Here is a 16,786-nt window from a genome sequence, read left to right as displayed (position 1 = left end):
GCTGTGGTGTCAACTTCTAATGTATGATCCCAGAAATGAATCACTCACAATTCACGTGCATACGAAGCACCCGATGAAGAAAGAAGTTGCTTGCCTATGCTGAAATGGTCCTACTTAAAGGGAAGCTGTCATCAGGATCAGGTATCAGAAACTAAAGGCATGGGCATAAAGGTGCTGTTCTACTGATTTATTAGGTACCTTTAGTATAGACATCCGCAGCCTGGTTGCTCTTTAACGATCACTAAAAGTTTGAATGCAATAAACTCTTCATGCGTCGGGGCGGGTCTGTGGGAAGGGTCTTTGGCTCTGCCCTGGCCTCTCCGCTGCCTCTGGTGTCCATATCTTCTTATGGTTTTACATTTTGGCACAGCATATGCACCAAGTAAAATGGTGCCTGGTGGGCGCATGCGCAGATTGAAATCTTGTCTGATTGCCATTTTCCTAGTCAATGTGCACAAGTGCAGGCGCAAAATTTTAAACCATAAGAATATATGGACACCAGAGTCAGCGAAGGGGTCAAAGCTGAGCTGAAGGCCCTACCCACAAACCCGCCCCGATGCACAAAGAGTTTATAGCACCCAAGCTTCTAATAATCATTAAAGAACAACCAGCTTCCAGAAATGACCAACTTAGATGTTCATATAGCCTCATAGGATAAGTGTCTTCATTTTAGCTACCATAAATCGGTGACTACTCACAATATACATGAGTTACTCGTCACTGGGCCGGTGTGATGATCTGGGATGTCGCGGTGGCCTACCCGGCTCCGTGTCCCAAGGGGTACACCAATAAGGAGGGTGGTGAATGATGGGAGTAGTAGAATGAATGTCATGACGCCACTTGGGGCCAGTGAAGAGCTGCCACTGCTGTCGCCATCCTCCGGTGAAGATGGTAGTAGCAGCCATAGATGGTATCGCTCCCCACATGTGGAGTGGGCCCCTGGGAGGATGATGAGAGGAGTAGTGATGGCGTTTGGCGCCAAGGCGCAGGGCATAGGCGCCAGTAAATAAGAGTCCAGTTGCTGCGGTTCCAGGTGGTTTACTCAGTCTTTAGTGCCGCTTGCCCAGGTAATACCGGTCACCTGCCGTGATGGGCTCTGTCAAACCCGAATCCTTTCAGAGGTCAGTCCGGTGAGGTGTTCGGTGAGTCTCGTCCTCCTTGCGTCTTGTGTGTTGGATCCCCGTGGCTTAATGCTACTTGGGGACCCCAGTCCGTCTCGAGTTATACTCTTGTCCCTATCTGCAGGCACCGCGGCTCCACACTGGGACCTGGTGCTGTCCAAGGTCCCAAATCCTATATTGGTACTGTGCTTTTGGGCTCTTTGTGATCAGGGAAGCTTGAAACCTCCCTGTCCCAGCAGATTTTGGAAAATCAACTTGAAGTGTGATCTTCCCTATGGTCCTGCACCCTGCGTGGCGCCGGTCTGAGGGAACACTTTCACTCTCCCTTCGGTAACCGTGTGAATGCCTCTGTCTCACCAAAGCACCAGTGAGGCATGTCTGCTCCTTTCCTCTCCTGCTGGAGAACTCGCTAACTGTTGTGTTGGCTCCTCACTCCCCCTAAGTGACCGCCCCTCCCTGGGTCCCTGTCACTAGTGGGTGGTTCCTCCCCAAGCTTGAGGACAGCCTTAAGACCCGACCATAGCCCGGTCCCCATTGGGGAGGGCAACCTGGTTGTGTACTTGAGTGTGTAAGTGGCGAAACCGGTACCAACCTCCTCAGGATCAGTGTGTAGCAGTACACCTCAAATTAGGTGCAATACTTTGTGGCGACTGAAGCCTCAGAGGCGCTATATATATATATATATATATATATATATATATACACATATATATATTGTGAGGTTGCATCCCACAACCTGGGGTTCCACTCGCTTGCAGCAGTGTGAGGTAGCGTCAGCAACACATGTACCGTCTCTTTATAAAAATTTCAGCAGTTAAAACACTCCCAGCATAAACTGCTCTTAACCATAAATAATCCACGTACAGTGGGCTTCCAGTCCATTACAAGTCTATAGTGGAAGTTTAACAACTTTCCCCACTCTCTGGCACCTGCCAGCATACACCTCTAGCCGAGGTTCCTTCCCAGCACCCAGGGCCCTCTGCAGACCCCTGTCTGTCTCTCCTCCAGGAGAGGTTCGGCCCTACAGCCCTAGCCTGGCTGCACTCACCTTAGTGTCAACACAGACTCAATTCCAGAGCCCTGTGTTCAGCCTCCACACAGGCTGATACATCTAGAGCTCCCTGCTCTGCTCTCACACTCTCCAGAACACACACTGACAGTCTCCTAAATCAGACTGGACACACCCACAGGTGGAGGTCTGTGATTCTCCAGACCTGCACAGCACACTGGGATTATTAAAGGGAACCTGACCCTTATACGCAGAAAGAAGCTTTTGTGGAACTACAAGTCCCATAGCAACCTCTTCAGTTTAATATCGCAGCGACCTTCTCCACTGCGACATATAGCGACCATTTACCACATTGGTGGCCGCTACCTCGCTATATATATATATATATATATATATATATATATATATATATATAGATATATATATATATATATATATATATATATTGGGCTCTGTTCTAATTAGCATGTATGGATGGGATCCTGCACCAATAATTGGGTTAATTCATGAACATGTTCTTTGGTACATGTGAGGGTGGGAGCTAGGACAAACTTTTAATAAGGGATCATAGGAACTAGATTTATCCAACTCTTCACAACAGTGTGAACTAGGTCAGATAGAAGATTCCCCATTAGGCTGGAGTCACACTTGCATGTAACTCGATTGAGGATTGCATTGCACTGCCCGGACCGGCCGCTGGCTCTCCTGACAGAAATGTGCAACCTCGTGTATTTCTATGCAGCTGACACGCTTCTGCCAGGAGAGCTACCGGCTAGTCTGGCCAATGGGTGCATTTTTTTATTTAGATGTTTATGGTGATTCAATTAAATGAAGATATTTCATGGTTTTATGTCTAATACTTTAAAAATGAAGATATTTCAAGTGTATATTGTGGGTGATTAAAACTAACATATACTAACCTCCAGCATCAGTGCAGATCCAGTGAAGTTGGGTCTGGGCCTCCCGGGGCTAGCATAGCAGCGGCTAATTGGTTGGCTACAGGGGTCCCGTGGCATGACAACAACCGGGTGCCAATGTGGCTCACCTGAGGCTCCAGTCGCCACCGAGTATTGCACCTCATTTAAGATGCGGTATTCGCCTCGGGTAAGGAGGGGGTTTATCACCGGTGTTCCACATTCACACCTTACATAAAGCTTAGGAGCCTTCTCACTGGGGAGCTGGACTAGGGTAGGCAGGGGGTTGGCCAACACAAAGTTTGGGACTGTCCTGGTCACTAGGACAACCACCTGGGGGGCGGATTACACTTGGGGTAGAAATAGGAGCAAACTCACAAAATCACTAGTCAGTCTACCCGGGACATCAGTTCTGGGACATGACACCAGCACCACTCTCATCTTCTTTATCTTTCACAGGGCCTGAGGTTTGGAGTGGGACGCTCAGCCTGGGTTCCTCACTATTGGAGGGGCAACTCTTACAAAGAAAAATTTCAAAACACCGGTGGCTTCTTCCAACTTATCCGAGGTCGACGGGGCCCATCACAGCGGTGACCAGTGCTACTGCAGCAGCAACTGGGCTTCTTAAGAACTGTGAGTAAAGACACCTGGAACCTCAGCTGCCGACTCGGACTCTTATTAGTGACACCGTCGCCTCGCGCCTCGACGCCAACGGCCACCGTCACGACTACTCCCCTCATCATCCTCCCAGGGGTCCGCTCCACCTGTGGAGCGACACCATCTTGGCTGCTATTCCATCCGCCCCGGAGGACAGTGACAGCAGCGGCGGCTAATCTCTGGCCGCGTACCACAGGTAGCGTCACGACAATCATCCTACTACAACCCCCATCATCATCCCTCTTTATTGGTGTACACATCGGGGTACGAAGCCGGGCAAGCCACTGCGACATCCCAGACCACCACCCCGGCCGGGTGATGAGTTAATCAGGTACGAGACCCTGTGCCAGACAACCCCTGCCCCCTGGGTTCTACACCAACAACTCTGGAAAGGAACCGGTGAGGGAGGTGAGTATCTCTTATTTTCATTTTACAATGGGAACTTATTCATGTGGTTGTCCAGAGGGTGCCGAAAACAAGTTTCATGGATGCCTGAATGAGCCCTTAGTGCCAAAAACCTGGTGACAGCTTCCCTTTAAGAGATTCCAAATAATTAGAAATATATAAACAAACCAAAACTAAAGGATTATCAGCATAAAAAACATTATATAAACTGTATAAAATATAGAAGTAATGGAAAATGAAATTCACATTACACAGAAAATGATGCATCGGCTCAGGAGGAGGTCACACAAGTCGACTCCAATTATTATTTCCATCCATTGTGTACTTGTTACAAAAGGGTTAATTATTACTCCACAATTTCTGTTACGGTTGATCATTTTTCTTACATCTCCCATAAAGGAATGCAATCTCACTGGATCTGCCTTGGGTGTTGCAATGTGATAAAATACCCCATTCATTAACTAATCCCATTCTTCTCGGCTTTTGTTTTTTTTGTTTTAATTAGGGTAAAAAACATACATGAATGTGGCAAGCCCGAACCAGCCGTGTACCAGAGGAGTAAGAGCAGGGGTGGATTACATTGCCAAAGCATTACACAGTCAGGAGGGAAAGATTTGGAATAGGGATGGGCGTCCATCAACACTCCAGCTGGTGGTAGGTTTTCCATCCTAGGATCTTATTGGTTTATTGCATAATACTGGGACAACTGCTTGGAGCTGTTTTTAGGTCTCAGCATTCAGTGTAGACTCCTCGGCTAGTATGTCCTTAAAGGAAAGTTTAAGGTTAATAGCACCTAAAGGAAATTACTTACTGAGCAGCAAGTTCACCTCCTGCCTGTCACTCCGGCTCCTTTCCTATCTTACGATTTTACCTTCAGATCCGCTTGTTCAGATTAAAAGGAAGGTGTCGTCAAAAAAAAATCAATAACTGAAAAAATGTAAAGTATTAATGCTTTAATGTTATGTTTAAATTAAATTATTTGTTTTTAATTGAGAAAAAAAAATAAAAAATTAAAGTTTGATATTTTCCACTCAAACACTAGGGGGAGCAGCTGCTGAAAGCCGTCTGTAGAACTACTGTAGAACTAGCTCACATTACAGCTGTAGTAAAAGTGGGTGGAGTCTGCTCTCCTGTGTGTGATGTCACCTCCCCCTCCCAATCTGGGTATTTCCAAAAGGATAAGAGAATGAAGTTTAGGATCACATTGCGGAGCCATTTTGTTGGTGGCCACAGAGTGATCCTAAAATGTCTAAAGTATCAATAAGGCCAACTGCATAGTGCTCCACTGTATCCCGCGCCGCACTGTATCCCAATGCCGCCATATTGCCTACTGACTGTTTCCCAATGCCCCCACATTTCCTACTGACTGTTTCCCAATGCCCCACACTGCCTACTGACTGTTTCCCTAAGCAACCACACTGCCTACTGACTGTTTCCCAATGCGTCGCTTAGCTCGCTGACTGTATCCCAATGCCGCATGCACTCACCTTACACCTGCGCCTCGGCAGCCTGTCCTGTCAGACATCACAGCACGAGCAACAGAGGCCCGAGGTGAGCACACGTGGGGAAGGGGGCGAGGGGGAGGGGGTCCACAACATAGTGTGCGGGAGGGGGGTCCATGGCAGAGTGCTGGACGGGGGGCGCAGCAGAGTGCGGAGGAGGGGGTCGGCGGCAGAGTGCGGAAATGGGGGGGTTGCAGCAGAGTGCGTGGGAGGGGGGGTCTGCGGTAGAGTGCGGGGGAGGGGGGTCCGCATCAATGTGCGGGACAGGGGAGCCGCGGCATAGTGTGGGGGGGTCCGCGGCAGAGTGCGGGGGAATGGGGAGTCCGCGGCAGAGTGCGTGGTAATGGGGGGTCCGCGGTAGAGTGCGGGACGGGAGGTGGTCCGGTCCACGGCAAAGTGCAGGGGAGTGGGGTCCGCAGCAGAGTGCGGGATGGGAGGTGGTCCGGTCCACAGCAAAGTGCAGGGGAGTGGGGTCTGCAGCAGAGTGCGGGATGGGAGGTGGTCCGGTCCACAGCAAAGTGCGGGGGAGGGGGGTCGCGGCAGAGTGCAGGACTAGGGGGGGGGCAGCAGAGTGCAGGACATGGGAGTCGCGGCAGAGTACTTGATTTCATAATCACTATGATTAATACAAAAATAAAAAACCTCGACACCTAATATTTAGGACTTATTTGTGCATAAGAATTGGTCCCCCAGAAAGTTATTGCATGGAGAGCTCCATCACATCAAGAATAAAATTATCACAATAGGAACAGTATACTGGAGATCATGTTCAAAAATGATCTATCTACAGAAACATTCATTTCTTTTTTGGTGCAAAAAAAAATAATATATATAGTATATAGATGTGTACATAGTATGCGGTCAAAGGTTTGTGCCCGCTCCTCATTACAGCTACAGGAGATTTTCTGACTTCCTGTTCTAAATCCGTACAGATGAAGGAAAGGGTTAAACACTGCACTGTTGTTGAAGAAAATCCACTACCAAATAGATAGGAATCATGATTTTTACTTGTGTACTCGTTTCAGAGATTATTCTCTCTCTTCATGACAAAAAATCACAATGAGAACTCAAGAGGGTTTATGTCTGGAGACGCTTGGCCAGTCCAGCACCTTTACCCTCAGTTTCTATAGCAAGTTAGTTGTCGTTTTGGAGGTGTATTTGGTGTCATTATCATGCTGGAATATGAAGGGAGGGGATCATGTTCTGCTTATAGTTTGTCAGTACATGTTGAAATTATCTGTAACCCCCATAGCCGGCAGCACTCATGCAGCCCCAAACCATGACCCTCCCACCACTATGCCTGACTGTAGGCAGGACACACTTGTCTTTGTATTCCTCACTTTGTTGCTGCCACACACACTTGACACCAACCAAATAACTGAATGACTGAACCAAATAACTTTATCTTGGTCTCATCAGACCACAGGACATGGCTCCTGAAATATATGTTCATAGTGTTTTTGTCTTCAAAAAACTGTTTGCGGGCTTTCTTGTGCATCTTGTTTAGAAGAGGCTTCCTTCTGGGACAACAGCCATGCAAACCAATGTGATGCAGTGTGTGGCATATGGTCTGAGCACTCACAGGCAGAACCATCCACACCCCTGTAACCTCTGCAGCAATGCCAGCACTTATATGTCTATTTTGAAAAGACGACCTCGGGATATGACGCTGAGCACATGCACTCAACTTCTTTGGTTGACCATGTTGAGTCCTCTTCTGAGTGGATCCTGTCTTGTTATACTGCTGTATGGTCTTGGCCTTCATGCTGCAGCTCAGTTTCAGGATGGTGGCAATCATCTTATAGCCTCAGCCCTCTTTATGTAGAGCAACAAGAATTCTTTCCCATGAGGAGCCATGATGATCTTCCAGTGGACAGTATGAGAGAGTGTGTGAGCAATAACACCAAATGTAACACACCTGCCAGCAGTGTCGGACTGGCTACCGGAGAAACCGCCAGTAATACCATCGCCTGGGAATCAGTCGGCGCTCGTGGTTCAGTCCGGCAAACCCTGAGTTCAGTGCAGGCTGCACACCAGAGTTCACGTGAGGAAGGTAACTGCCGCCAGGCCTGGTATTACTGGCGGTTTCTCCGGTAGCCAGTCTGACACTGCTTGTCCCCCATTAACACCTGAGACCCTGTAATGCTAATGCTAATGAGTCACATGACATCAGGAAGGAAAAATGGCTAATTGGGCATAATTTGGCCAGTTTCACTAAGTTGTTTACTCACTTTTGTTTCCAGCAGTTTAGACATTATTGGCTGTGTATGGAGTTATTTAGAGGGCACCAAATTCACCCTTTTATACAAGCAGCACACTGACACGGTACATTGTATCACAGGGTCAGATCCTCATGAAAAGATATAGTAAAATATTTACAAAAAATGTGAGGGGTGTACTCACTTTTGTGATATACTTTATGTATGCAAAGTAGCTTTTATCATCCCTATTTTTCAATAATATGACTTTTTAATCTTTTTCTATTCAAAATTGTTGCAAATGAAGTGACCAGAAACAGCGAGGGGCTCCATACACTGCCTGTCAGCTGAGCCCATCGATATCACTGTGTTTGGTCGACATTAGCTTAATGTGTATAAGGCCTAAAACACACTTCCGCAAAAAAAAACGTACGTGTCTTACGGTCCGTTTTTCGGGTCCGTGTTCTGTTTTTTTGGGGCATTTCTCCGGTACGTATGGCATCCGTGTGATGGCGTATGCGAGCCGTGTGTACGTGTAAAATGTCCGTGTTTGTGTGTAAAATGCCCGTGTATGTGTACGTGGACTGTCCGTGTGGAATGTCCATTTGTGTGTTGCACAATGTCGTTGATACATGTCGGCTGACAGCAGACAGAGTTGCGCGATGAGAGTGAACTCGGGTGAACTTCACCCAACTTCATTGTCATGCCGCGGCTCTGTCTGTGTGCCGCGTACTGATTAGCGGTCACCTGTGAAGGATTCACCAGTGACCGCTAATCCCCCGAGGGACTGAAGTGAGCAGCCCTCTCTCATACTTACCGCTCCCCGATCACCAGCGCTGCGAGGAACAGCTGTGCAGAGAATGCTCGGCAACAATTACTTTGAAAATGCCGGCCGCTCATTAATCAATCTCGTATTCCCTGCTTTCCCCACCCACCGGCGCCTATGATTGGTTGCAGTCAGACACGCCCCCCACGCTGAGTGACAGGTGTCTCACTGCACCCAATCACAGCAGCCGGCGGACGTGTCTATACTGTGCAGTAAAATAAATAAATAAATAATTAAAAAAAACAGCGTGCGGTCCCCCCCATTTTAATACCAGCCTGATAAAGCCATACGGCTGAAGGTTGGTATTCTCAGGATGGGGAGCCCCACGTTATGGGGAGCCCCCCAGCCTAACAATATCACCTCCACGCAGCTAATGAAGGCAATAGCGCGATCAGCTGAGCTGTCACTGAGGTTACTCGCGGCCAACACTGAATACAGCTGATCGCGCTATTGCCTTCATTAGCTGCGTGGAGGTGACAGGAGCGGCGGTGTCTTCTGCAGTTCCGGTCACCTCCATGGAAGAGCAGAGCTGGAAGCGACGCTGGACCATCCTGGAGTACGCCGGACATGGAGGGCTTTTTCGGGCTTATTAAAGTGGTGAACCAGGGTATATGTTTGTGTTTTTCATTTCTAATAAAGGATTTTTTCGGGTGTGTGTGTTTATTTACTGTAATTTACAGATTAATCATGGAAGGAATCTCGGGGAGACGCCTGACATGATTAATCTAGGACTTAATGGCAGCTATGGGCTGCCAATAACTCCTTATTACCCCGATTTGCCAACGCACCAGGGTAAATCGGGAAGAGCCGGGTACAGTCCCAGAACTGCCGCATCTAATGTCTGCGGCAATTCTGGGCGGCTGCTGACTGATATTGTTAGGCTGGGGGGCTCCCCATAACGTGGGGCTCCCCATCCTGAGAATACCAGCCTTCAGCCGTATTGCTTTATCTGGCTGGTATTAGAATGGGGGGGGACCGCACGCCGGTTTTTTTAATTATTTATTTTACTGCACAGTATAGACACGCCCACCGGCTGCTGTGATTGGGTGCAGTGAGACAGCTGTCACTCAGCGTGGGGGGCGTGTCTGACTGCAACCAATCATAGGCGCCGGTGGGTGGGGAAAGCAGGGAATACGAGATTGATTAATGAGCGGCCGGCATTTTCAAAGTAATTGTTGCCGCGTATTCTCTGCACAGCTGTTCCTCGCCGCGCTGGTGATCGGGGAGCGGTATGAGCCGGGGGAAGAAAAAAACGAGCGCCAATGTAAGTATGACTGAGAACAGCAGAAAAAAAGGTAAGTGTACTGACTTTAATTTAAAAAAAAAAAAATAAGATCGCTAGTGTAAAAACGCACACGCACAAAACGTGCTGAACACGGACATACTCCGTGTGCGGTACGTGCAGGCACGGACCCATAGACTAAAGCGGGTCTGTGCCTGTGTGCTGCCGGCCAAAAACGGACATGTTGTCTGTGTAGAAAAGCGCACACACGTACTTGCCTCACGGACACACGTTCCGTGCGATTTTACGTGTGTGTGCCATCTACCATTGATTAACATGGGTCTCCGTGTGTACGTGTCTCCGGTACGTGTAAATACGTACCGCACACGTACAAATTACACGGATGTGTGTTGCGGGTCTTAGGGCTTATCTAAGTAGGTAGACTCACTTGTTCTTACACCTTCCCTGTGTGAAACGTCTCAGATAACCCTTATTACCATGTTTATCATCTTACGGACTCAAATATTTTTTTTATTAATGTTATGTTCTATTGAAAATCTATTTTCAAAATTGTAATTAATTTTATTTTTTGATAGACTGGACTTACCAAGACCAAAATAATCTTCCATTTGCATTTTTGTAATTTCTTTATTTTTAATTTGGGAAAAAGGGAGTGATTCAAATATTATATATATATATACCGTATATAAAAAAGAAAAATATATACAGTATATATACTGCTTAAAAAAATAAAGGCAACACTTAAACAAGGATTTTTTATTTTGGTGTTCCCTTTATTTTTTTGAGCAATATATACTGTATGTGTCTATATATATATTTATATTTAAATTATGTTTCATTTTCTTACGTTCCTCGGTCTCCATGTTCACAACAATACCAAGATGGAGGTGACAGGAGCTTTCCAGGAGCAAGGCTGCCATGGTAACCCATGGGTGCCCAATATTTACATCACGGGGCCCAATGGGAGCCGCTCAAACCCCGTGATCAGAGATTGTAGGGGTTAACAGGAGTGATGAGAGATTGGCTCTAGGTAGAGATGGCGACTATGTAATGTACATGTATGGAGAGAGCTCAGCTCCCGGGTCCACTCCACATACGGCCAAGCTGCAATCATATACGGTACATGAGCGTGTTAATGCATTTAGGGGGGAGGTAATAATATAGGTTAGAAAATAAACATAAATTTGAAAGCTAATTGGTTACTATGGGTAACAAGGACACCTCCATTCTAGGTACTTTTATTACATAAAACCTTAAAGAATGACGTCATTCTAAAAAAAGCTTCCCTTTTTGACATAAAAATGTTATTTACTACAATTCTAAATTAATTGGCGACTATGAAAATAAATTTCAAGCTCCACTTTTAGGAAAGCCATGAAAAATAACTTGAGAACCATCTTTGTTGCCCATAGCAACCAATCACAATCAAGGTTTCATTTTCCAGGAGGACTATATGAAGTGAAAGCTGCACTTTGATTGGTCATTGTGGGCAACAAAGACACTTTTCTATCTCGTCTATGCCTGAGCCATGGCTTCCGCAGCGCCCTTTCGTATCACAGTCATGTTCCCTTTGCCTCCATTGCTTGGCATTGGGAGCAGGGCACTTTAATGCTGCAACTTTGTTTTATTTTTTTCTATGATTTCTTGCACGTATAAGAATGATATAAGATTTTTTTTGTAAAATGGAGGATTTGTATATTTGTTTCCTCATATGTATAGATATATTCTTACCTAGAAGATCATTGTCAGTAATATATAGTATAAATGTAGCTTCCAGTAAGAAATAAAATGCTTCGTTCTTAAGACAAACACCTCAGTCCCTTGGTAACGGGGATCTTGAGGCACAATAACAGCGTTATTTGATAACCAGACCCATGTCCTCCAGTAGAATTTCGGCAGGTCAATGCAGGCCCAGCCTGAGGACTTTCTAGATGTTTCCTCTTATCAAGATGGGCCCCTTCCTTCTCTCTGCCAATCAACATTATAGATCATACTGTGATGTAAGAAGGCAGATGTGGATTCATTTTTAGACATATTACTATGAAAACTGAGTATAAACAGTAATCTGAGAAAAAGAACCAACAATGAAAAGTAGAATTACGGTATCGAGAAACATAAAAAAATGCGTCTGTTAATCACAAAGACACCACGAATGGGTCAACCTTGGCCTGTTGTACTACAACTAGACATGAAATATTTTTTTTTTTTTACATTCGATAAAATACATATTTTTTTACATTTCTTTTGGCCATCTTGGTCTCATACATGGGTATCAGATACTGGTCAATATGGTCACAGAAATGTCTGCAACATATCTAAATTCACCCTAATGGTGGTTATCAGAGGCAGAAGACCCATTTGTGAACCACTAATACTGCCGTAGTGACTTCTAAAGTAGCAGAATGGCCCATTGCGCCCCCTCAGATGTCAGGGCATGGAGGCACTTCAAGTATAGCTACGTGGGGATCATTGGCAGTTTCCTTCTGTATTGGTATATGTTGCAGAACTGCTGGTAGGGAATGAGTCACTGGCTGAAGCCCCTATGGCAGGCAATATGTCACACGGAGTATTACACAAATTTCACTGTCATGGCGGTGTTAAGCTCTGTTCAGATTGCATGCAGATTCTGACACTCTGCCCGATGATTTTGTACCGCCCCGCTCTCGGCAGCCGAGCTGCTCGGATCCGGTCCTTCTGTGGGTGGCCTCAGGTTCTCCGGACCCGGGGGGTCTCGCGGTCACTTCAAGTAAAAAGGGGGGTGATGGGATGGTGGATGTAGGACGTATATGTACGGGCTGGGCCGTACGGAGTTTGTGACGCCACCCACGGTATGTGGTGAGTTTGGACACCACTGCTGCAGTTACGGGGTACCCGGGGGAGATGTTGTGCAGCAAGTTGTTAACCCCTCCATGGGCAGGGATGGTGGCCCCAGGACCCGTTGGGGTTTGGCGGTGCAGGGAGATGGGTGACCGCAGGGTGCTGGTGTACTCACTATTAGAAAACACACGAGTCTCTGGTAAATCAAGGTGATGGTGGTCGGTGCCCGCAGTCGGCTGCGTTCGGGTTCCCCTACCCGGCTGGTGGTCTCTGTCCTTCTCCTGCACCTGTTTTAGAATGGTGGACTGCCTGTGCTTGCAACTTCAGGAGTCCGGTCCTGGCTGGATGTCGCCTAAGGAGGCCTTTGCCCACAGACACTGGCCCGTGGGATCTTTAAGCCGTGGCGGTGGCCTTTTTTCCCCCCGGTGGGCTGTTGCCTTCAATCGGGACTTTGGGTGGGGTAGGACAGTCCTGGCCTCAATCAGTTAATTAACCAGTTCCAGTCGCTTCTGGACCTAGCTTCAGGGTCTGAGTACCCCCCTGTGTGCTCCGGTTTCCGAGTTGGTTCCCCGGGTCGGTACCGGTGGGCTACAACCCTGTCCCGGTCCACCTCGGTTCCACCGAGCCATCTTCCCAGCTCCTGCAGACGGAGACCGCCGTCCGCCTCCTAGCCAAAGGCACCAGGGCTCCTACCCTGGTACCTGTCAGTTTGCCTTCAGGCCTGAGACACAGGCCTGACCTCCACTCTCAATGAACTCTACAACTGCACTCCTGAATGGAACTCACTTGTCTCCCGCCCTCGGGCTGTCTAAAACTCCTCGGTGGGCGTCTTCCAACCGCCTGGTTCCGCCCCCTGGTGTGTCTATCAAGCCCTGAGGGGGGTGACGAGTGTTACCTGTGAGGGAAAGGTGTAATGCGGGGCCCTATTTGTGACTACCTGGCCTGGCCAGGGCGTCACAATTTCTCTGGTGTCTGGGATCAACACAGGCAGACCCGGGCGTCACCCTGCTGTGTGCTGATACATAGGCAGGCTAGCAAGAGTTAATCTCTGCTGGTCTGCTTGCTCTAGTGATCACATGTTGTGGGGAGGCCTATCACATCTGCTCCCCTCCTATTTATGCTGGTTGAATCTTTCCACCCATGCCAGCTCTAGTTTGTCTTTGTTGGTCTGTGAGGTGTGGTGTCCCAGACTATCTGGAGATAGTTGTGCTCATTGCTTGGTGTGGTTGTGGAGTTCACCCCTGTTGTTTAGTAGCTTTCCTCCTGCTTTTGTGTTTCCTCCCAAATCTCTTATTTTAACCGTGTGCGCGTGCGGTGTGACAGAGTTTTGGTTTTCCCTTGTCTGTCTTTATCTGTGGATTTCATCACACTCCTGTTCCGACCTTCCTTGGGGGTTAGGGGAGAGGGAATTAGATCAGGAGTGATAAGGAGCAGGGCCAGGAAGGAGACTCAGGCATCTCCACCATCAGGAGTATCCCTTAGATTAGGGATAGCATAGGGCCCCCTAGCTTGCGGGACAGCTTAGGTCACCGCTATCCCATAGCCATTGTGGCACAATACTAAAAGGAGAAAAGAACTAAGTCAGGGGCATGGAGCACTTTCCAATGATGAGGCCTGACATAGAGCAAGCTTAGGATGAGTCTATAAAAAATATTGCAGCGGTAGAGAGACATGCTAGTATTGAGGTATAAGTAGTGAAGTCCAACTTAGCCCCTATGAGACTCTAAAGTTGGGGAACAGTGGCAAAGAAGGACAATATGTGAGGATAGTGGGCTGCAGCGGGTGAGATATTAAAACGAACTGTGAGTGTCATTGTAGAAACCTTTACTGCCATTGTGGTGCACATCATGACTGTCTGTGATTTAGAGTGGGTGTGAACATAGGTAAAAGTTTCAGGGGCTGGAGAATAGGGGAGGGGAAGGAGTGACAAGGGCTTGTGGAAATACTGTAAGGGGAACAACTTGTTCCCAGCCAGTCTCCCACATTGGTACTTGCCAGGCCTCAAACTAAGTTACATCTGTGATCCGACGAGGGTAGCCACAATGAATTCAACATGGCTGTCAACCACTTGTTCAATCACTTGGTTGGTTTTTTTTTGTACCCATAGATAGTAGGTGCCATTGAGAGAGGAGAATCAGTTTGTGAACTGGCTATAAGAACCATTATTGTTTAGCATACTGGGACTGAAATAGTTGTAGCCGTGGGGGGGATAGGTTTTTAGGGCTCAGTGGGAGCTTTCATTGAAGCGATGTGGACTGACTACTGAGCAATCGGATCACCTTGGTAGGACTCAATTCGGGGGAGTTCACACGGGACTTTGAGAAACATCAGGCTAGAGAGAAGACAACATGGCACCTGGATGGTTCAGTCTTGTGGCCTAGATGGTTGAGCAGGCGTATTGTAATTAGCTAAAGAAGGGTTCCAGTGTGAAGAGTCATCCCTTTGTGGAAAGTGACTTAGTTTTGTGTTGTCCAGTGTGAAGTGATCAATCCGGAAAGAAAACTGATTTGTGTAAAAGACTGTTAAAACTGAGTTCTAGAGTATTCTGTGCCATAATACGTGACCAGCAACCAACAAGCATAACTGTGCCACCTAGGGTAGACCGCAACCCCCAAGCATGTTGTGCCATTTCTTAAAAGCTTCAACCCTCAAGCATATAGCACCACTTTTTGCGAGAATTTTGCTTTGTAACAGCCCATAGCCCTAATAAGGCCATATTCCTGAAAAAAAATTGAAAAGGCAACATAAAGGAGAACATTTTAGTCATATTAAAACATTGCAGAAATGTTGCTTTAAATACCTTAGTGATGCCTCATGTACCTAATGAATTGCCTAATGATGCCCAACACCAACTCCGTTAGTAGGTGACAGACACACTTTATAAAACCTATGGTAAAAATAAATACACATTCACTTCTTTATATTATGGAAAAGAAATCAGTTTTCATAAGGAAGCCCAAGATTTTATGGATGCATGCAGCATTCTTTCTGGTAGACCTTATGAATCATTTTATGAATCATTTTCATGGCAGCAATAACTAACATTTTATTAACTGCAAAAATGCATAGCCTTTATTATATATTATACCTGTGCCTTTTACTACACTTTTATGCAGCTAAGTAGAAATAAATGCCCTCGTCATTCTCTTTCTGCTGTGCTTTATATTGTGGACATAAATTGTAAACTGGGGTTTAGTATCAGTTTGTTCTTGCGCAGTGTCATTTTTACGGTGTGCTCTCTTATGAATTGCCTAAACATGTGTTGGAGTACAATAGGGTCAAGTTTATACGTCTTTTACGGTACTTTTTTTTACGTAATTTGCGCCTTTTTTTGGTATGTGCAAAATTTAACATTGATTTGCACCAATTTTACTCAAAATATTTATAGTTTAGTGCTATAGTTAAGGTTTCTATAAGTAACAATGGGCAGGTTTTGCTGTATTAGATAACAGATTTATGGTTTGCAACTTTTTTAAAAAACAGTATTTTTCTGCACTACCTGGGTGGAAAAGATTCCTCTACTAAGATTTCCCTCATGTCTAAAATTCTTCATTATTATATCCAATTACAAAGTTTGACATTGAAAAGATCTGATCAGTAGAGTTGAGCGAGTACCTAACTAATCGCACTCGCTATATTCGTAACGAGTACTGTCTAATGCTCGCGTATTCATTCCAAATAGTGTGTGCAACGCAAGTCAATGGGGAAAAACTCGCAAAGTAATGAGTTACCCGAATGCCGTAGTATTTGTGCAGTAGAGAATAGCGCGGAATTCAGGTTACTCGTTACATTGCGAGTATTCCCAGCTATTTGGAACAAATACACGAGTATTAGACAGTACTCGTTATGAGTATAGCGAGTACGAATAGTTAGGTACTCGCTCAGCTCTACTTATCAGGAATGTTTTTTTAAGTTGGATATTTTAAGATATTTTCATGAATATTCTTCAAATTCAGAGAGGTACTTTTTAAAGGGAACCTGTTATCAGGAAAGTACTGGACACTACAAGTGAACTCTTACTCTAGAATACTGTATATAAGCGCCCAGGCCGCTCTGTATAATGTTAAAAAGAGCTTTTATTATACTCAGCTGTG

Source organism: Anomaloglossus baeobatrachus, chromosome 11, assembly GCF_048569485.1.
Source record: "Anomaloglossus baeobatrachus isolate aAnoBae1 chromosome 11, aAnoBae1.hap1, whole genome shotgun sequence".
In the NCBI taxonomy this organism is placed as follows: Eukaryota; Metazoa; Chordata; class Amphibia; order Anura; family Aromobatidae; genus Anomaloglossus; species Anomaloglossus baeobatrachus.
This window is presented reverse-complemented; position numbering follows the sequence as displayed.